Genomic DNA, 20,039 nt, shown 5'->3' with positions numbered 1-20,039 from the left:
TACAATGGTCTGTGTATATCCCATGATACAATGGCTCTGTTCACAGGCTGGCAGTCCTGGTTATTCATTCACACTTACCTGACTTTGCCCCATCACTGCATTGCCTGTTCTGTTTCTATAAAGACATTAACCCCTGCACATCTGGCCATTAACAATAGAAGATGAGAGGAGATACCAAGTGAGCTGTAGCTCACGAAAGCTTATGCTCAAATAAATTGGTTAGTCTCTAAGGTGCCACAAGTCCTCCTTTTCTTTTTGCGAATACAGACTAACACGGCTGTTACTCTGAAACCTGTCATAAAAATAAACCAGAACTTTCCCAGCTCTCTACAGATGCTGTAATGAGACTTTTGGCACATCTGGGTACTGTAGAATTAACACCTGTTTATTCCATTTTCCTCTAGGTGTGGGCTCTGATCCTGACATCCCTGTGGAAGGTCACCAGGATGGAGGGATCCGGGTTGTGTGTCGATCATTTGGGTGGTACCCAGAGCCTGAGGCTCAATGGAGAGATCTCCAGGGGCAGGTCTTACCATCAGCCTCTCACAACATATTGCAAGAGGCCACCGGTCTGTTTCAAACAGAGATTGCTATTGTTATAACAGAAGAATCCAACCAGAAAGTGTCCTGTTCTGTCAGGAACCCCTGCCTGAACCAGGAGAGAGTGTCAACCATTTCCATAGCAGGTCAGTGCCCATCCACGCTGTATGTGGAATAGACTGAGCTTCTGCAGTTGTTAGTGTGGAACAATTCTTATTGGGTCTCCTATTTACTGGCCTGAATCTTCAGCATTATGAGCAATTCAGCTACATTCACAAAAACACTTAGGTGTGCTGATGCTCAGCACCACAAACACTAATTATATAGTAACCAGTGGTGAAAGTAACTTAAGGGACTTACCGAGATGCAGGGAGGCCGGGGTCCTGAGCAAGGTTGGTGGGGGGAGGTGGCTCTGGGCCCCCGGAAGGGGTGGGCCTTGGGCAAAAGGGGCGGGACTGGGGCCAGACTCCCACAGCCAGCCTTTCAGCGCTGCCCAGCCCACGCCACCTGGAGCTCCAGCAGCAATTTAAAGGGTCCGGGGCTCCCGTCTGCTACCTTTTGCCACCCCACCCCCCGCCCATTAGCGTCCCTGCCGGTATGGTTGGCTGTGTATCGGCTCTTACTGGTATGCTGTACCATACTGGCTTACTTTCACCTCTGGGTGTAACCTGGAGTCAGTGAAGTTACTCCAGATTTACACTGGTGTAACAGATCTTAAGGAGAGTCAGTATTTGATACTTTGAGGTACCTAGAAAATCACTGGGAACAACAAAGCCTGAGTTAGGTGCCCAGGCTCCCTGTACAACAGGGGCTAGACTGCAATTCACAGAAACCAGCCTGCTAAGTGCCACCTCCTCTTAGCTAGCCAATGGGAGATGACAAGGAGAGGGGTGTGTGTTAAGTCCCCTTTGTCTCAGAGATAGGTGCCTAAACTGGAGTATTGTGTCCAGTTCTGGGTGCCACATTTCAGGAAAGATGTGGACAAATTGGAGAATGTCCCGAAAGAGCAACAAAAATGATTAAAGGTCTAGAAAACATGACCTCTGAGGGAAGACTGAAAAAATTGGGTTTGTTTATTCTGGAGAAGAGAAGACTGAATGGGGACATGATAACAGTTTTCATGTACATAAAAGGTTGTTACAAGGAGGAGGGAGAAAAATTGTTCTCCTTAACTTCTGTGGATAGGACAAGAAGCAATGGGCTTAAATTGCAGCAAGGGCGCTTTAGGTTGGACATTAGGAAAATCTTCCCAACTGTCAGAGTGGTTAAGCACTGGAATAAATTTCCTAGGGTTGGTGGTGGAATCTCCATCACTGGGGATTTTTAAGAGCAGGTTGGACAAACACCTGTGAGGGATGGTCTAGATAATACTTAGTCCTACCTTGAGTGCAGGGGACTAGACTAGATGACATCTCGAGGTCCCTTCCAGTCCTATGATTCTCTAATGGAGCTGCGCCAAGCCCCATCCCTGATATTCCCCTTTTCAGTAATTAACCATGTTCAGTAACCAGATTATTGCTTGGACTTTCAATGGCTTAATAATAAAGCACAGAGGAGCCACATCTCACCATGTATTTCCCTGTGAGATTCTTTTAACTGGTCACAGTGTCACCATTGTTGCAATGTCCTTCTTTTGACACATGTTTGTTCCTAAGTCAATGACACTTTCTCTTGCAGATCTCTTTTTCACATTTCACATCTGGGTGGTGGCTCTGGGTGTGATCCTGGGTGTTATCTTCTGTGTTCTCATTGCCCTGGCCAGTTACTGCTCCTGGAGTCAATGCAGAGCAAAAGGTAAAGTAACAAGAAGGGTGTCAGGGTTCCCTTCCCACTCTGAACTCTGGGGTACAGATGTGAGGACCCCCATGAAAGATCCCCTAAGTTTATATTCTACCACCTTAGGTTAAAACTTCCCCAAGGTACAATTCCTTTCCTTGTCCTTGGGTAGTATTGCTGCCACCACCAAGTGATTTACACAAAAATTTGGGAAAAGGGTCACTTGGAGTCCCTATCCCCCCAAAATATTCCCCCAAGCCCCTTCACCCCCTTTCCTGGGGAGGCTTGAGAATAATGTGAGTACCGACCAGACTCTTTGTCTCTAGGACACTGAAAATCAATCAGGTTCTTAAAGAAAGAACTTTATTTAAAGAAAAAGTAAAAGAATCATACCTGCAAAATCAGGATGGAAGATAACTTTACAGGGTAAAAACACAGAGGATTCCCCTCTAGGCTCAGCTTCAAAGTTACAAAAAACAGGAATAAAACTCCCTCTTAGCATAGGGGAAATTAACAAGCTAAAACAAAAGATAATCTAATGCATTTCCTTGCCCTTACTTACAATGTTTGTAATCTTAGATGAATCATTTCAGGTATGTTTTCAGGAGATGTTTTACTTTCCTGGCCTCTCTCTCCATCCAGAGAGAGAACAAACAAAGAGAAACAAACACTTCCCCCCGACCCCCAGATTTGAAAGTATCTTCTTTTCTTATTGATCCTTCTGGTCAGGTGCCAACTAGGTTATTTGAGTTTCTTAACCCCTTACAGGTAAAGTGTTCTCTGTTCATCTGGCCAGGAGGGATTTTATGCTATTGCATACATAAAGGTTGTTACCCTTCCCTATATATTTATGACAAAGGGAGAATGCAATTTGACCAGTCAGAGATTTAAAAACAAAAATGGAGATGCCAGGATTGAGGTGCTTTGATTAAATGTTTGGGAGAGTTTGGGGCAATGGAGATAGGTTGAGGGCGAAGGGTGCTCTGAATACATTATGATTTCACGTCTGAACTCACAAGTGTCAAGTGGGTTCATCCTGTCAGATCTCACTAACAGGTCCCAATGGAATGTGATTCTGAAATATTCCATGGGGATCAGCATTGCTCAGTTTGAAACACCCATGTGAGGCTTAGTAAGCTATGCTTGCAGCTGTGACATATCTAACTTGTTTGCTTGCAGACAAAACAATGCAAAGTAGGAGAGAAGTAAGTTTCTTAGGGCCCAATTCTGTGCACATGCACATCCCTTCTGTTGAAAAATTGTATAGTCAATCGTTTAACCACACTCTGTTTCATTATGAAATATATTCAAGAGACCAAATAACCAGTATCAGTCAGGTTTATTGCTAAAGCTCAATAATAGTATAGTAGAGGAAGAAAGGTTCATTACGATACCTGTGTCCAGGAAGCCGTCTTGTGCAGCCTTGTTAAATTCACCTTACACAGAAGGTGTGCACTCAAAGTTACTCTCCCAAAGTTATCCTTTTTATATCCTGCCTGTTCCTAAGTAAAAAGTACTGTGTCCTCTGAAACTAGATTTATTCAATCAGTTTTTCTGTACCAAAGTGTACTCCGTATCTTGTTGTTCTCAGCATGTGCATTCCAGGTACCAAGGGGCATGAAGGCACCTCCTAGGTTTGTACTAGGGTAGAACAATCATATGTCTTGTCCTTTTCCCTTGGGACCTTCCAGTGGTGGCCTTTGAGTGTGTGGAACAGTTACATTAGCCATGGGTTTGCTGTTATAAACACAACAGCATGAAATATCACCTCTTGCCTTTTTCTCCCTCTAGAGACTCTGCAATCTGCGATGGAGAGGCAGAAATGTCAGTGTCTGGGACCAATGGGATGGGTTGAAGATTTCATGTCATGATAGTCGAGTTAGCTCAGTGAAGCCAACTTAACTCGATTGAAAGACACATTTGATGCAGAGTAGTCACAGTTTACCACCTTTAGCTCAGTTTTAGCTGATGGAGTTACAGCCTGTTTTAATGAGTGATGGGGAACGTCTCCATATTGGCACCAGGGCCCAAGCTGTGAGCTCAGGGGCTGCTCATGCTCACACAAATGGGCTCTGAAGGCGAATAATAAAGCCCATGGGAATTATAGAAATGGTTCTCTGAATCCAGGGCCCTGAATAACACTTGCCATCCTGGGCCGGTGTCATTGCTGGAGACTGGGTACGTCTATACTGCAAAAAACCCACCCACGGCAGCAAATCTCAGAGCCTGGGGCTTGCACTGCATGGCTAAATATTAATATTGTAGACATTCCGGCTTGCGCTGGAACCCAGGCTCTGAGGCCCTCCCCCTCACTGGGTTTCGGAACACAGGTGCTAGCCCAAGCAGGAATGTCTGTACTGCTATTTTTAGCCCTGTAGCATGGGCTCCCCAAGCCTGAGTCAGTTGGCCTAGTCTCTGGGCCCCAGTGTTGTGTTTTGTTTTGGGGTTTTTTTTGCAATGTAGATGAACCCTGAGAGACTTGTCCAATATTTAACAGGATCCCTCACTCAGGATCCCCCTGTGTTGTGGCTCTTCCATACACATGTAATGAGGGAGAGGGCAGGATTTCACCTGCAGTGAGCATGTACACCCACAACCTCAGCTCCACTCTGCAGCGACTCTATGCATTAACCATACAGGTCTGATCAGTGCAGAACAGTGTCTGTGGTTCTACATTAAATGAAACTGATTTTATAGGAACACAATGTTTTAAGGGTTTTTTTCCAATTTCCCCCCTCATGATGTTACTACAGGGCAGAGTTAAGGTTGTTTAGGTGCCTTAGCTGCATTTCGAGACCATGGAATGTTTGGATTTCTTTTAAATATAACCATAATTCTGTATTGTCTGGGTATATAACATTTGGTTTGGGGATAATTACAAGATTCTTGTAATGACTTTTACCCTTAAGTTACAAGTACATGTCCTCTCAGTTTTAACTCCATATTAAGGGGAATTGCATTGTGCATTATGGCACAGATCTGCAAAGAGACTTAGGCACCAAACCCAGAGACAGGCATCTCAATCCTAGTTTTAGGCACCGTGATCCACAAGACCCCTCTTGGCTGATGCATAACTGTGTGGGTGCCTAAACTCACTCGGGACAGAAATCTCTGCTGTAAAAATTCTCTCAGTGTCTAAGTTTCTGCCTCTGGGCATATACATGGCTGCCTTGCTCTAGACGTTTAGGCACCTATCTCCCACCTGAGCCCCAAAGTGACCCACAAACTGGAGGAAGGAGCACCTGTCTCACCTATGAAGACTGATCCTGTAGACATGCTCAGAGGTCACCCAATGACACAAAGAACAGAGGTGGGAGACTGGGAGGAGGCAAAACTCTCTTATAACGTTTAGCCTAGGGGTTAGGGTACCCACCCGAAATGTGGGAGACTCTGGTTGAAGTCCCCTCTCTCTGCTGATGAGGAGAAAGGATTTGAACAGGGGTCTCCCAACTCTCAGGACAGTGCTCTAACTACTGGGCTATGGGATATTCTGGTATGAGGCTCACTCTGTCTGTTTTGTTTAAGGTGTTAAACTTTAATCAAATATTAATTGAGAATCACTCTATAACCACCTCACCCCGCTCCCCAGCACAACAGAGATCATTTCCCCTGAGCCGGGATCTTCTGCATGGGCCTAGCCCCTCCCTGCAAGATTGCACCCCACCAGCTGTCTGCCTGAGAATCATACAGGAACTGGGCTCTTTTCCCTGCCTCAGGGTCTCCTCCTGGAGTCTTCCTGCTCCCTGAAGCTCTCCCTTAGCTGAAGAACTTGCTGGCCAGGCTTTTATTAGGACCAGGAGATCTTCAAGCCATCACTTGATCCCTGGCCTCAGCATCAGCTGATTAATCTCAGGGTGGAACTGGGCCCCAACTCTCCTTAAAAGACCAGCCACCTTGTGACACTTAGTCTCTCCCATCCTAAAACTTTCCATCCCTGATCCTAATTGCCTCTCTACCTACTGTCCCTTCTCCCTTCTCCCGCTAAGCTCAATGAACGCTCTGTCTACAATCACAGTCTGGAGTTTCTCTCCTCCTGTTCCATCCTAGACAGGGGTGCTGGAATAGGGGGCACCAAGGGGCCATGGAGCTCCACTTTTTACCTGCCATAAGAACAAGTAATGGGGTGAGGGGGCACAAAGGAGCAAGCGGGGAGCGGGGTCTTGGGAGGAAGAGGCAGCGCAGGGGCTCAGGAAGAAGGGGCGGTGCGAAGGCGGGGCCATGGGAGAATGGGCGCTGTGAGGGAGGGGCCTTGGGGGAATGAGAGCTGTGAGGGGGAGGGTCCATGGTTGGGGTGATGGTGGGCCCCGCACTTTTAGGAATCTTCTGCCGCTCCTGTCCTAGACCTAGACCCTCTCCAATTGAGCTTCTTCCCCATTCACTCCCCTGAAACCACTCTCACCAAAATCTCTAATGACCTCTGTGATGTTCCCAGCTCAGCCTCTTCTATGGCCTCCCAGACACACCCACTGTCTCCCTTCAGTCCACACAAACTCCATATAACAAAGAGATACCTGCCCCAGGGAGCTCACCCTCTGCATGACAGACAGGCTATAACAGAGGGATGAAAAACACAAGGGACGTGAGGGGTTGGGAGGGCAAGCAGCGAGGTAATGATAAAAAGAAACCCAAGTCCAGCTCATCACTTGCCCAGCCAGTTCCAGACAAGAGAGATTACTGGGGCCACAGCATATATGTGTTTGGAGGAGGGATTTAAGAGAGAATAAGGGAGCAGCTTTACAAATATTGATGGGGCATTTTCTCCATGCACGGAAGGGGAGAAAACACTGAGGTGCTTGAGGGAGAAGCAGACAGGTGGGTGACCCAGCCTGCCAGGAGCAGCCCTTACCATTTTGCCCAAGAGGGCAAAAAATGTTTTCTATGCAATGGGAAGACAGTGTTGACAGCTCAGTAAAGCTGGTGGATTTGACAGACAGGGAAGGGCTGAATGGTGAAGGGACTAATGGTAAAGACTATTAGCTTGTGCTGGTGTGGTGCTGGGTGGGGCAGAGGGTCTTAGTGAAGGGACAATAAGACGGTGGGGGATGTGGTAGCAGAAACAACCCGGAAGGGAAGATGGGGCAGTAGTTGGAGAGGTGTGGGGAAGAGAAGCAGGTTTGTGAGTAAAATTATACCTGGGCTTTTGCATGGTCAGGACCCTAGATTGTAAACTCTTTGGAGCAGGGACTGTGTCTTTTTATAGTCTGGAGTGTGTGTGTGTACAGAACCAAGTGCAGTGGGGGCCCAGCCCTGAGTGTATGTGTACAGGACCTAGTATGGTGGGACCCAGCCCTGAGCGTGTGTGTACAGGACCTAGCGCAGTGGGGCCCAGCCCTGAGTGCGACCTCTAGATGCTACTGGAATGTAAATAATAATGTGCAGTGGGAGCAGCAGACCAGCATGGGATGTGGAGATATGGCCTGGGGTGGGGCTTAAAGGCATGTGTGTCTGTGCAGAGGATGGGGAATGAAGAGTGGCAGGTGGGGAGGAGGTTGCAGGGATCAGTGTGGGAGGGACGTGGAACGGTGACTTGGAGCCAGCAAGCCCTGCTCTCTGGTCCAGGTTTATGTGTGCAGTATCTGAGGTGTATAAGATAGTACATGTAATAGCTGGGACAGGACAGCTTGGGTCCCTGTCCCCATAAGAAAGCTCTGCTCTGCGCTCTTCTCTGCTTAGCGTCCTATTGACAGATCTTTCAGAACATTCGTATCATCAGTGCGGGAGACGTCACTCTTAGTTCGACTATTGCCCATTAATTTTGGTGACTCAACATTAACTGAAGGTGTCTTTTACCTTCCAGCGGAATATGGCAGGATGGCATGACTTCCCCATGGCAGGACGTATTTAATAACCTGGAACTCCCCTCTTCTCTGACTCTTCTGGGAAACCAGGCCAGTCTCAGCATCCTGGTTTCTGGGGGCCAACCCCATCTTATTTGCCCATCTTGCCCACGGTCGGTACCTAATATTGGACCAGTCCTGTGCTTTCTTCTCTTGTGGTTGTCTGTGGTGGCTGACTCTTTCAAATCACTGACCTTCTTTGAGGCACCACTGTGGTTGCTTAGTTCCTTCGAAATATGGGAGCTGGAACTCCCATAGTTGTTGCTGCCCTCCTGACACTACCTTGAGAGAGTGAATGTCCCACCGTCATGGAAGTGCTTGTGCCATGCTGCTTGGTCATCCGTTCTTGGTGGAATGGGATCTCAGATTCCACTTCTGATACCATATAGTCAGGGGAAGCACATTTAAGTACTCCACTCAGCTGCCTCAGGGTGGCCCTGCAAGTACCTTGCCTCAGTTTACCCTCTTCGGCACTACTTAAATAACTCCATGTAATCTGAAAAATCTGAAACAAAAGTCCCTTGCTGGGATCTACTTTACTCATAAACTCAAAGGTCAGAAGGGACCATCATGATCATCTAGTCAGACTTCCTGCACATTGCAGACCACAGAGCCTCACCCACCCACTCCAGAAATAGACCTCTAACCTCTGGAAGAGTTACTAAAGTCCTCAAATCATGATTTAAAGATTTCAAGTTTACAGAGAATCCACCATTTACACTAGTTTAAACCTGCAAGTGACCTATGCCCCATGTTGCAGAGGAAGGTGAAAATCCCTCAGATCTCCGCCAGTCTGACCCAGGGGAAAATTCCTTCCTGACCCCAAGTATGGGGATCAGTTAGACCTTGAGTATGTGGGCAAGACCCACCAGCCAGATACCTGGGAAAGAATTCTCTGTAGTAACTCAAAGTCCTCCCCATCTAGTGTCCCATCATCAGAGATATTGGCTGCTAGCAGTTGCAGATCAGCTACATCCTCTCGCTGCCCTCTGCCTCAGTGGTTCCCACCCCTTCCCTTGTCCCCCCTCAGGCCCCACTGGGCCTGCCCCTCTCTTTCTCCCTATCTGCCCACTTGGTGCCCACCCTTCTCCTTTGCCCCCCTCTAACCCTGGGTGCCCACCTCTTTCCTCACCACTCCTTTATCCTCTGGTGCCCAGGGCTTCCCTTGCCCCCATTTTCTCCCCAGGTGACTGTCCCACTCCTCTCTTCTCTGCCTCTATTCCCATGTGGCCTGTCCCTTCCCTCTTCCCCCCTCTTACTACTGATACCTGCCTTTTCCACCTTTTGATGCCTGTTCTTCCGCTTGCCCCACCACACCCTCTGATACCTACATCTTCCCTCACCCCCAACATCTGGCTCTCTGCTCACCCCCTCTGCCTCACTGATGCAAGCCCCTTCCCTCTGCCGTCTTGATACCTGGCTCTTCCTTCAACCACTTTCTTCCCCATGAAGGCCCCTCCCCTCAACATTCTCTGTCCCTCTGGTGCCTCCCCGTTACCTCACCTCCTCTTCCTCAGGCACCTTCCCTCTCCTGCTCTTTGCCCCGCAGTGACTACATCTCCCCTTGTCCCCTATAGCCCCCCTGACACCCGCACCATCCCTCAATCCTCTCTGTCCCTTTGGTGCTTGTCCCTCCTTCCTGTGGGTGGAAACCCTTTCCCTTGCCCAACCATCTCCCAGCCTTTGATCCCAACCCCCTCACACTTGCTCCTCCCCACAACTCTCTGGTTCCCCTCCCACCCCTGGGGCATATCCTTCCTCCTGGCATTGCATGGGGGCCCCATGACACAGTGATTAATGGGAATGAAGGTTAATTTCCCTTTCATCCTAGTGACCAGCCCCTGACCCTGGCACTGATTCTGTGACTCTCTCCCCAGTGAACATGACCCTGGATCCAGACACATCAAATCCCTGGCTCATCCTGGTCTGAGGATCTTAAACATGTGAGAGATGGACATACCCCACAGGATCTTCCCGATAATCCTAAGAGATTTGATACTTTCCCCATTGTCCTGGGTGCTGAGGGATTTATGGATGGGAGGTGTTACTGGGAGGTGGAGGTGGGAGACAAGACAGGCTGGACTCTGGGGGTTTGTAGAGAATCTGTGAGCAGGAAGGGGCCAGTCAGACTCACACCTGGGAATGGATACTGGACAATGTGTCTGAAGGATGGGGAATACAAGGTCCTCACCTCCCTCTCAAGCTCCCTCCCCGTGAGCATCAGGCCCAGCCGAGTGGGTCTGGAATCCCATGCCTGTAAGAGATGCACCCTTGCATCCTTGCTTACCCTCAGGAGTGAGATATTGGCTTCTATGACCCCCACCTGTGGAAAATGGTGGCTGAATTAGCAATATTGTCCCTAGACACCTGCAGTGATCCCTTTAAAAAAACACCTAGACCCTTTGCCCTATCTTGAGCACCCAACCTCTCCCCCTCCCCTGGAGGGCACTCACCATGTTTAAGATGCTTGCTGAGATGTGTGCTTGCCAAGGGTCACTGAGAAAGTGATTTGTATGTAAAAAGAGGTATATTTTTACACTATAATGTTTCAGTGCTGTGCGTGAACTAAAAATCATGCTTCTGTGAATTGTTTCTTGTGTTTCTATAGATTTGGCCTTCAGGGGATCTTCCTACACACTGGGGGAGCACCTCCACCAAATAAGGAAGTGACCAAGGTGCAGCAAGGAGGACATGTTCTGAGAGGTGCTCCAATCCTCTGAGGCTGAAAAAAGAGGATACAGGGAGCGGACAAAGACTTTAAAGGAAAAATAATTCAAACTCACAGGGAGGCCAGAAAGGAGAGCAAGGAACACATTGTAAAGGGCCAGGAGTGGATGATAAAAATGATGGAGGAGCAAACAGCAATGTTGAGGTCCCTAATCATGCTCCAGGCAGAACACATGAGTGCTCCCTCACCAGCCATTACAGAACTGCTTTCCATGCCTTCCCCAAACTCCTCCCACGCATTCCTTGCAACATCCCAGAACATCTCTGTATGCCGTTCCATCCATCCCTTTGGACAGTTTCCAAAACGATAGCTGGATTTACACACAGTTATGAGAGCGTACTGCCATACGCTTTTTTCTCCCTTCCCACCAATCCTTTTGTGTGTGTTGTTAATTGTTATTTAATAAAAACAAACTCTGAAAGATACCAATCTTTATTTGTCGCCGACACATGGTGGTCGCTGCTGATAGTTATACACTTGCTGACTGCAAATCCTGGTCAGGAATCATCAAAATTTTAATGCAAAGCAGCAAGTTAACAAAGCATGGCAGAGTGCTTTGTAGAAATACACATTACTGGTGTTCATTATCAAAATGTTGTCTCAAAGCCTCCCTGATTCCAACAGCCTCCCATTATGTTCCTCTAGTAGTCCTGGTATCTGGCTGCTTAAAATAAGCCACCAGGTGATCCGCTTCCGTGCTCCACACTGTGGGAAACATTTATCATAGAATCATAGAATATCAGGGTTGGAAGGGACCCCAGAAGGTCATCTAGTCCAACCCCCTGCTCGAAGCAGGACCAATTCCCAGTTAAATCATCCCAGCCAGGGCTTTGTCAAGCCTGACCTTAAAAACCTCTAAGGAAGGAGATCCTACCACCTCCCTAGGTAACGCATTCCAGTGTTTCACCACCCTCTTAGTGAAAAAGTTTTTCCTAATATCCAATCTAAACCTCCCCCACTCCCCCATTTCACCCTTAGCCTCACAGCTATTATAGAGCATGCCCCCAGCTGCTATCACCATGGGAATAGTTTCCTCATTTAGGTCTAGCATTCCATAAAGGCAGCACCAGCATGCTTTTAATCTGCCAAAGGCACATTGTACAGTCATTCTGCACCTGCTCCACCTATTGTTGAAGCACTCCTTGCTGCTGTGCAGATTTCCCATCTAAGGTTTCATGAGCCATTGGAATAAAGGGTACACTGGGTCTCCCAGGATTGCTATTGGCATTTCACCATCCCCCACTGGAATCTTCTGCTCTGGAAAGAAAGTCCCTGCTTGCAGATTTCTGTACAGGCCAGTGTTCCTAAAGATGCATGCATCATGCACCTTCCTTGACCATCCCAGTTTGATGTTGATGAAATGCCCATGGATATCCACATGTATAGTATGTATATATACACAGGTTTGGGCTTCAACCCTCTCATCTCTATTGAGCATCACCAGGGTGGAGGGATCCGGGTGGTTTGTCAGTCATCTGGGTGGTACCCAGAGCCCAAGGTGCTAGGGAGCGATCTCAGTGGGCAACATTTACCATCAATCTATGAAGCAAAATCCCTGGGGCATAACGGCCTGTTTGAAACAGAAAATTCTGTTATTATGAGAGAACATTCAAACTGTTGGATCAGTAATACCTTTCTCAATCAAGAAAAGGAATCAACAATTTACGTAGCAGGTCAATTACCAGTCAAACCCCACACTGAAATTACCACCACCAGAAACAAAACAAAATACAGGAAACAAAGAACTGAAGAATCCGTGGTGCACATTTTACAATCTACATACAAGCAAAGAAAATGGCAGAGTGGTATCTTCACAGGGTCACAGTTCAGGCAGTCTGATTACCTGAATTTTGAATATTCAGTGTACCAGAGTTTTGAGTTTCATGTAAATTTAATCTAACTCTGAATGTCCTGAAACTCTTACTCCCCCACCCAAAAAGCAAACAAACAAAAATCCTCTCCCATAATTTTGAGAATAAATATTCACCCAAATCACAGAACCATAAAACCAGTGCTTAATGTGTGCCAGGGCTTGGCAGGGCTGAGCCCCGGCACCTCTAGGCTTGACGGTTCATAGTCCTCTGGCCTCGCTGCATCAGTTATGAAAGTAAAAAAATTGCTTGAGCCCCGGCAGCTCTTTCATTACAGATTAAGCACTGCATAGAAACAGCTTATTCCTGCACACCTATCTTCCTCTCAATGATTTCTAGAATGTAGTAATTCTGATGCTGTGGTTTGTTTGCTATCTTTTCACTGTATGAAATGTCATGCAAATTGTGTGGTGCTCTTTCTGTTGACATTCCATGGAACTTGGGCTCATCGCTCACTTTGCTTTTGTCTACTCACAAAAGTTGCACTGACTATCTATTCAGTTACTGATAATACCTCTTGTCTGAACACTCTTATTTCAGTTTCAGAGTGGCCTATATATTTAGTTTAAGTCAGTTCTTGATGGACTTATGCTAATGAATATAGGTCACTATTAAGCTGACTTACACAAGTTTCACAAAACCAGAGCACAAGCCACATATGGAGAATGCTGTAGGCATGTCTGAAATGCCCACCCTGCCTCGGCGACCTAAACATTGAAAACACAAGAACAGCAAGTGAAGACTGATTAATTTGCTTCACTTAATGTTTGGATTAATTGTGATAATGATTCATCCAAATATTGTGGGGAACTAGTGAGTTGCAAAAATATTCTAATTAATTTGGCAATTCCTGAATGTCGCTGAACACTGCAGGCCAAAATATTTGCAGACATAACTCCACTGAAGTCAATGTGGTCTTATGAGCAGAGAATTTGCCCCTGAGCTCTATGAACCTCTGAATGCCAATGAATCAAACTAGTCCTGTTCATTCACAGATAAATCAGTGCTAAAGCTGTGTTGCCTAGAGTCATTTTTAAAATCAGTATCTGGACTTTTATGTAGTGTAGATGAGGCCATGCTTCCACTCTTATTGCACACATACAATAGAAAAAAATTAGTTTTGTCCCTGCTTCCAAACTAATGCAAGTCCTGGGAGTTTTATTTCTCAGGTTCCTTTTTCCAAGATAAAATTCCACCAACAAGGGGTGAAGGCGGCCCAGAGGTAGACCCCCTATTCCATGGGTTCATCAAGGCTGTTCCGATGTTGGACTCTCAGGCTGTCAAGCCTTTCCGGTTGTGCAGGAACGGACCAAATGGCGAACGATCGCTATGGCCTACTGTCTGGGTAAGCATTGAAGAAGGTTCCTTTTCCCTGGGGTGAATCCCTGGATGATGGCTTTGAGTGTGATCCTGGTGGTTTTGTTTGTTTCTATTGGCCTTGCTTCTTTGTCTACTTAAAATAAAAGGTAAAAGTCAGTGGCAAATGTAATGTATTTAGCATGAAATTGTCTTCTAATAAATGAAAAAGGTGAAGAATGAAATTCTACCCTGGGCCAAGCCCCCGTCCCCAGCAGCACAGGGAAAGAAATGTTACAAATGTTCCCCTTTGCTTCAGGGGGCAGTGATCTGCATAAGCCCTTTACCAGGCAGAGAGAACGTCTCCCCAGTACTGCCTCAAGCTGACTGGAGCACTTGGGAAAGGGTGTGTGTGAGATCAAACCACTGTCCACTCCTCACTCTTTCAGTCCACTTCCCCCCAACCTGTGCAGTTATTCTCCCCTCAGTCCTGATGGACTTTAGGAATTTCATTTATTGCTAAAAAGAAATTGGGATGACACTAAGCTTGATAAATTTCACCCCAACAATTAGTATGAAAAAAATATACACAGTAGAAAATAGGGGTCTGAATAAACATGGGCTCTCAGCCTTAACCTCAGTTCTGACAATAGTGAGAAACAACAGGTAAGAGATGGAGGAAGGAAAACCTTTTTCTCTTGGTGTTGTGAAAGTGAAATCCATCAAAGACTCATGAATTATATAATCAGTGTTCATCTTTCACAAAACGAAACCTTATGTTTCTAATAATAATTTATATTTATTTTTGTTTCTTTTTTAGGGAAACATGATACAGAAATTGGTAAGTGTTATGCTTTTTCCTCCAACAAATAAAAGTTGTGTACAAATTTGTCTCCTGATAAGGGTGTTTGATTATTTATTTATGTACTTTTTTGAGTGAAGTTTTTTAACCAGAAGAAGATTAAAGCCCTGATACTGCATTAACATCAGTTAGCTATTGACTTCAGTGAGTCTAGGATCAAGCACTGAATGCACAAGTCATATCACTAAAACAATACGGTAACTCTTCACTTAATGTTGTTCTGTTAACATTGTTTCGTTGCTGATCTATTAGGGAACAAGCTCGTTTAAAGTTGCAAAATGCTCCCTTATAAGTTGTTTGGCAGCTGCCTGCTTTGTCCACTGCTTGCAGGATTCTCCAGAAGAGCAGCCCCTCCTTGTGGGGATTAGAACCAAGGGGGGCTCACACCCCCCCCCCATCAGCTCCCCTAAATTCTCTGTAAGGTATGTGGCTCAGCAGCTGCCCAGCAGCATTTCAGGTGGCCCTCCCCACACTGCCCTGCTGCTCCTGCCCTGCCTTCTGCCTTGGAGCTGCTCTCAGGAGTTTCCTGCTTGATGGGGAAGTGGGGGAGAGGGGTGCTGATATCAGGATGTCCCCCTGCTCCTGCCCCCCCTCGCTCCATACCCCCTCTCCACAAAGCAGAGGAGGGAGACTGGGCTCAGGGACAGAAAGGAGGGAGCTTCCTGGAAGCTGTTGCTTCCTGTCTGAACTGGGGGACCTGCTTAAAAGGGCAACATACCTGAACTGGGCTCAGCATACTTAAAGGGGCAATGCACGTCTCTCTCACTCATGCATGCACCCCCCAGCACTTTGGAAAGTCAGCACCTGTGCAGCTGTGCATGTGCTGTCAGGAGGAGGGAGTGGTGCACTCCAGCTGGATAGCGTGGGCTCATCATCATGTTCAGTTTTTGCAGGGAAGTGTTTGCAGCTACTGCCCTGCATCTATTGTGTTTCCTCCCTTCTGCCTCAGTCCATGCTGCCTTGTAGAGTGTAAGGCTACATTAACAACAGCCTATTAACCCTTGAGGGCTCAGCTGAGTGCTAGTTCATCATTTAGCAGCAAGGCATTCCCTGGGAAATATTCCACCCTCCTATTCCACCACCTCAACCAAGCTTCACAATCATTTATTGCTGTGTACAATATTAAACTGTTCATTTAAAATTGTTTAAAATTTATACTGTATATGTATATAATGTCTTTTGTCTGGTGAAAAAAATTTCCCTGAAACCTAACTCCCCCTATTTACATTAATTCTTATGGGGAAATTGGATTTGCTTAATATCATTTTGCATAAATTCACATTTTTCAGGAACATAATTACAGTGTTAGGTGACGAGTTACTGTAATGCTGATAATTTGAGGTCCAGCAATTCCACTTTTTGCACCACCAGAACTCCCAACAAAGCCAATGAGAATATGTGAGATACGAGGAAGCAGAACTGGGCTCTAATGGCTAGATTTTTAAAGATGCCCCTCTTTCCTTTGATAGCGTATATGGAGTGTGGGTGGGTGTGTGCAGACTCAGATTTCATATCACAATCAGAGCTCTGAGACACTTCTCAAACTAACCCCCCCACTCTCCTCATATCAGACTCAGAGATCTCCCAAGGTGCTCCACCTAATTCATCCACCACTCAACACAGGTGTACCTAACACAGTGAAGGCCGTTGGAGTGTATGCAGAAAATTCATCGTAAGTATTGCCAGCTCCAGTGGAGCAGAGTCAACTCTGCATTAACTCTGTATGTCCTGGTTTTCAGAAGTCTGAGTTTTGATGAACTTAGAGACACCTGGTGGGTAAGGTAATATCTTTTATTGGACCAACTTCTGTTGGTGAAAGAGACACATTTTCAAGCTACACAGAGCTCTTCTTCAGGTCTTTATGGCTCAAAAACTTGTCTTTATTACCAATAGAACTTGGTCCAATAGAGAGATTACCTCATCCACTTTGTCTGTCTAATATCCTGTGACCAACATGGCTACAACAACATTGCAAACGACTTTTGATGCACTTGATGTTCTGGAAGGGTATGAGCTTCTTTGGGAAACCTTAACTCTATGATAACAAAGGTGGGTTTTTTCCCTCCATTCCATTTATTGTAGTTCACAAAAAAGCAGGAAGAGTCTCTTTGAAATCATTAATGGATTCAGGTAACTTGGGCCACCTGGATGCTTGACTCTGCCTGTGCATTTGCTTCCAGCTCAGCAGGACTGTGGAGTTGTTTCTTTAATCTATCTAATCGCCCCTTGTGACAGGATGTGAAATTACTGCAACTTTCCAGTTACCGTTTTACTTTCTCTTTCAAACTCTGCAAATGCTGCGAGAGAAGGAAAGCACATTTATTGGTCTGGAACACAAACACATTTATTTAAACAAGTGTAAGGAAAAGCAATGAGAAAACTCTGTAGCTATTTTATTACCAGAATTAGCTGTAAAATTTGATAAACTGGACTACTGACTCAAAACGCAATTATCTCAACAAAACCAGTGACGTCTGACCACGTCCTGAAGATTGCTCCTTCTGAGAAGTTTTACAATCAGGTAGGTTAATTTTGCTTCAGAATGACTCTTTGTAACCAACTCCTAATATACACTGCTTGTTGCTTGGACAATTTGAAGATTAAATAATCCTCTGATAATTTGTTTCACTCTTTATTAACACTACAATACATGTACATTCAAATTGATTAACATTCAAATGCATTGCTCATTTTCGTAGCAGTGTACCATGAGATTTGTACAGCAGGTTGAATTAATAATTTGTTTATTTTGCTATTTTGTTTTATTGAAGAACCCTGGGCCTCATTCTGTTCTCAGTGATGTCAGGGAAAAGATTTGTAAAAAAATAACTTCCAGTATTTAGAATACAGGAAGAAAGTTACTGCGCCAAATCCAGTGGTTATCAGTCTATTTTTCTGCCTGTTGTCATTTCAGTTTTCTAGAGCTGACTGTGGGGCTGAATCCTTTTGCTTCTGATACTTTCAAGGGAAAAAAGGAAAATTATTTCCAGAATCAATCAAAATAGAAAATTGCATCCTTTTCTCCTGATTAAATCATGGGAATTAAGCATGTGTCTAAGTTTGATCCTGTGTTTGAGAGTGTTGCTGAATAGGGGATTTCATAACATAATAAAAAAGAGGCAAATTTATATATTGTGTGACAGATAAGCTCCTTTTGTGTGAAAATCCATTGGAGGTGAGATTTCATAAAGAAATCCATAGAAGTAAAGCTAGTTGGGGAAAATGGAATTATTATTGTGAAAATGTATTTTAAAATTATTTCTATTTTATTTGAAATATTTTATGGATTTTTCAATTTTTAATCAAATATTATTAAAACAAAATTTTTTTTTAGTTTTTCTTTTTCTTCAACTATCATTTCCCCCTCTGTGTTTCTTTTTAGATGTGAAATATTTTTTTCATTTAGCATAATTTCATTGAAATGATCAGAAAAATCATTTTGAATATTTTCCTAAAAATCATGTGAAAAATCATTTTTGTTGAACTTTTTTTGTCCAGCTACAGTATTGTCAGCTCACATAATATTCTTGTGAGTTTGGGGATTTTATTTTGTCTCACAATATTTGGTGATTTTTCTGAAGCCTGGCATCTCTAGTTTTGAGATTGTGCAAATTTCAGATTTCATTTAAAGTAGAATTACATTTCTAGCCCTCGTGGTTCCAGAGAAAAGACTATGGCCTGAGTGCTCCCTGAGGGATCAAAATGTATCAAATGAAAATTAAATTGAAAATTATGACAACATATGTTATGGCCTAAACTCGATCTCTAATCTACTAAAAGCATTTAAATTAGATATACATAAAATAATATTCAAGCAGTACACATGTCCCGGAGAAGTTTTAAAGAAAGGCAAACCACTGAACTGGTGGAAGTCACAGGCTAGGAACCTGGAACCAGAGTTTGTTGAAATGCTAAACCGGCTTTAGAGAGCAGTGTTCTCTTATGCAGGTGAAGAGAGAATATTTTCTTCTTTAGAGTTTATTCAACTAGTTTAGTTCAATGACTAGTTCATTGAAAGTTGAGAAACTGATTGAGAATTGAAAAAGCAGGAAAGCTGGTAACATTACAGCCCTGGAGGCTTTTGTGAAAACAATACCATTAGGATTCTGATCCTGCAGTCAGCCCCCTGTGCTGGTGTGGAGAGTCACGGGGGCTTCATATGGGCATTAGCATCTGCCTGTGATGATGAGCTTGCAGGAGCTGGGGCTATATGTCTAAGGAGTGAAGTGAAATTCACATGCTAAAAACAGGTTTCGGAGTAGCAGCCGTGTTTGTATCCGTAAAAAGAAAAGGAGGACTTGTGGCACCTTAGAGACTAACAAATTTATTAGAGCATAAGCTTTCGTGAGCTACATCCGATGAAATGAGCTATAGCTCACGAAAGCTTATGCTCTAATAAATTTGTTAGTCTCTAAGGTCCCACAAGTCCTCCTTTTCTTTTTACATGCTAAAAACTTACTTAAACTGGAATCAGTGTTTTAAAAGTCTGATGCTCATTGACACTAAGGCTGCTTTGGAAATGACCGTTGTTCCCAGAATGTCATAAGTCCTGAGCTGTCTCCCTGTTTCCATTCCTCATTTATTTTAAGAAATTCAATAATATTTTTAGAATATTTCTTTCAGGAGCAGCCAAGAAACCTAGCTTGGCTCTGAACAAATTACAGCTCCCCCGTCCCCCTATCTCTGTGGGGATTTCATTTCCCCTACTTGACTAATTGTCCTTAATGCTATGTTCATGTCATGGAGGTCACAGAAGTCAAGGAATCCTCTGTGACCTTTTCTGCTTCAGGCCCTGGGGCCAAGGGACTAGAGCTGGCAGCCAGCAGGGCCCTGGCAAGGTTCCAGCGATGCACATGCATGACAGCCTTGCACACGGGGAGGGGCAGGGGGAACCCCCGCAGCTCCCAGCCACCATGGTGGCAGGAGAAACCATGAAGCTGCGGCAGCAAAAGTCACAGACAGGTCACGGCTTCCATGAATTTTAGTTTGTTATACCAATAAAATAAAAACCAGCAGGATCTTATTAAAGAGAAAAAGGCAAAATACCACATTTATTGTGAATACAGAAAGAATCATAGTAAGCAGTTAGTTATAGCTATAACATTCCATTCAGTCTCATATTTATTCAC

The 20,039-nt window shown here is 45.0% G+C and overlaps 2 protein-coding genes and 1 pseudogene across 3 annotated transcripts in view; 2 read left to right on the top strand and 1 right to left on the bottom strand.

Annotated features, from left to right (window-relative positions):
• Positions 1 to 20,039, top strand: part of LOC311531264 (C-type lectin domain family 2 member D-like) — a 188,589-nt pseudogene that overhangs the window by 84,834 nt on the left and 83,716 nt on the right. The gene's annotated exons all lie outside the window — the stretch shown is intronic.
• Positions 1 to 20,039, bottom strand: part of LOC311531266 (C-type lectin domain family 2 member D-like) — a gene marked incomplete at both ends in the record, with an annotated part of 432,379 nt that overhangs the window by 364,742 nt on the left and 47,598 nt on the right.
• Positions 17,210 to 20,039, top strand: part of LOC311531238 (butyrophilin subfamily 1 member A1-like) — a 42,977-nt gene continuing 40,147 nt past the window's right edge. Inside the window, 1 exon segment of the mRNA XM_084648471.1 lies at positions 17,210 to 17,431. The gene's annotated coding sequence lies outside the window, so the exon portion shown is untranslated.

The sequence above is a fragment of the Lepidochelys olivacea genome (genome assembly GCF_965140295.1).
Source record: "Lepidochelys olivacea isolate rLepOli2 genome assembly, chromosome: 14".
In the NCBI taxonomy this organism is placed as follows: Eukaryota; Metazoa; Chordata; order Testudines; family Cheloniidae; genus Lepidochelys; species Lepidochelys olivacea.
The sequence above is the reverse complement of the archived record's forward strand: the minus strand, read 5'-3'. Positions and strand labels throughout refer to the sequence as shown.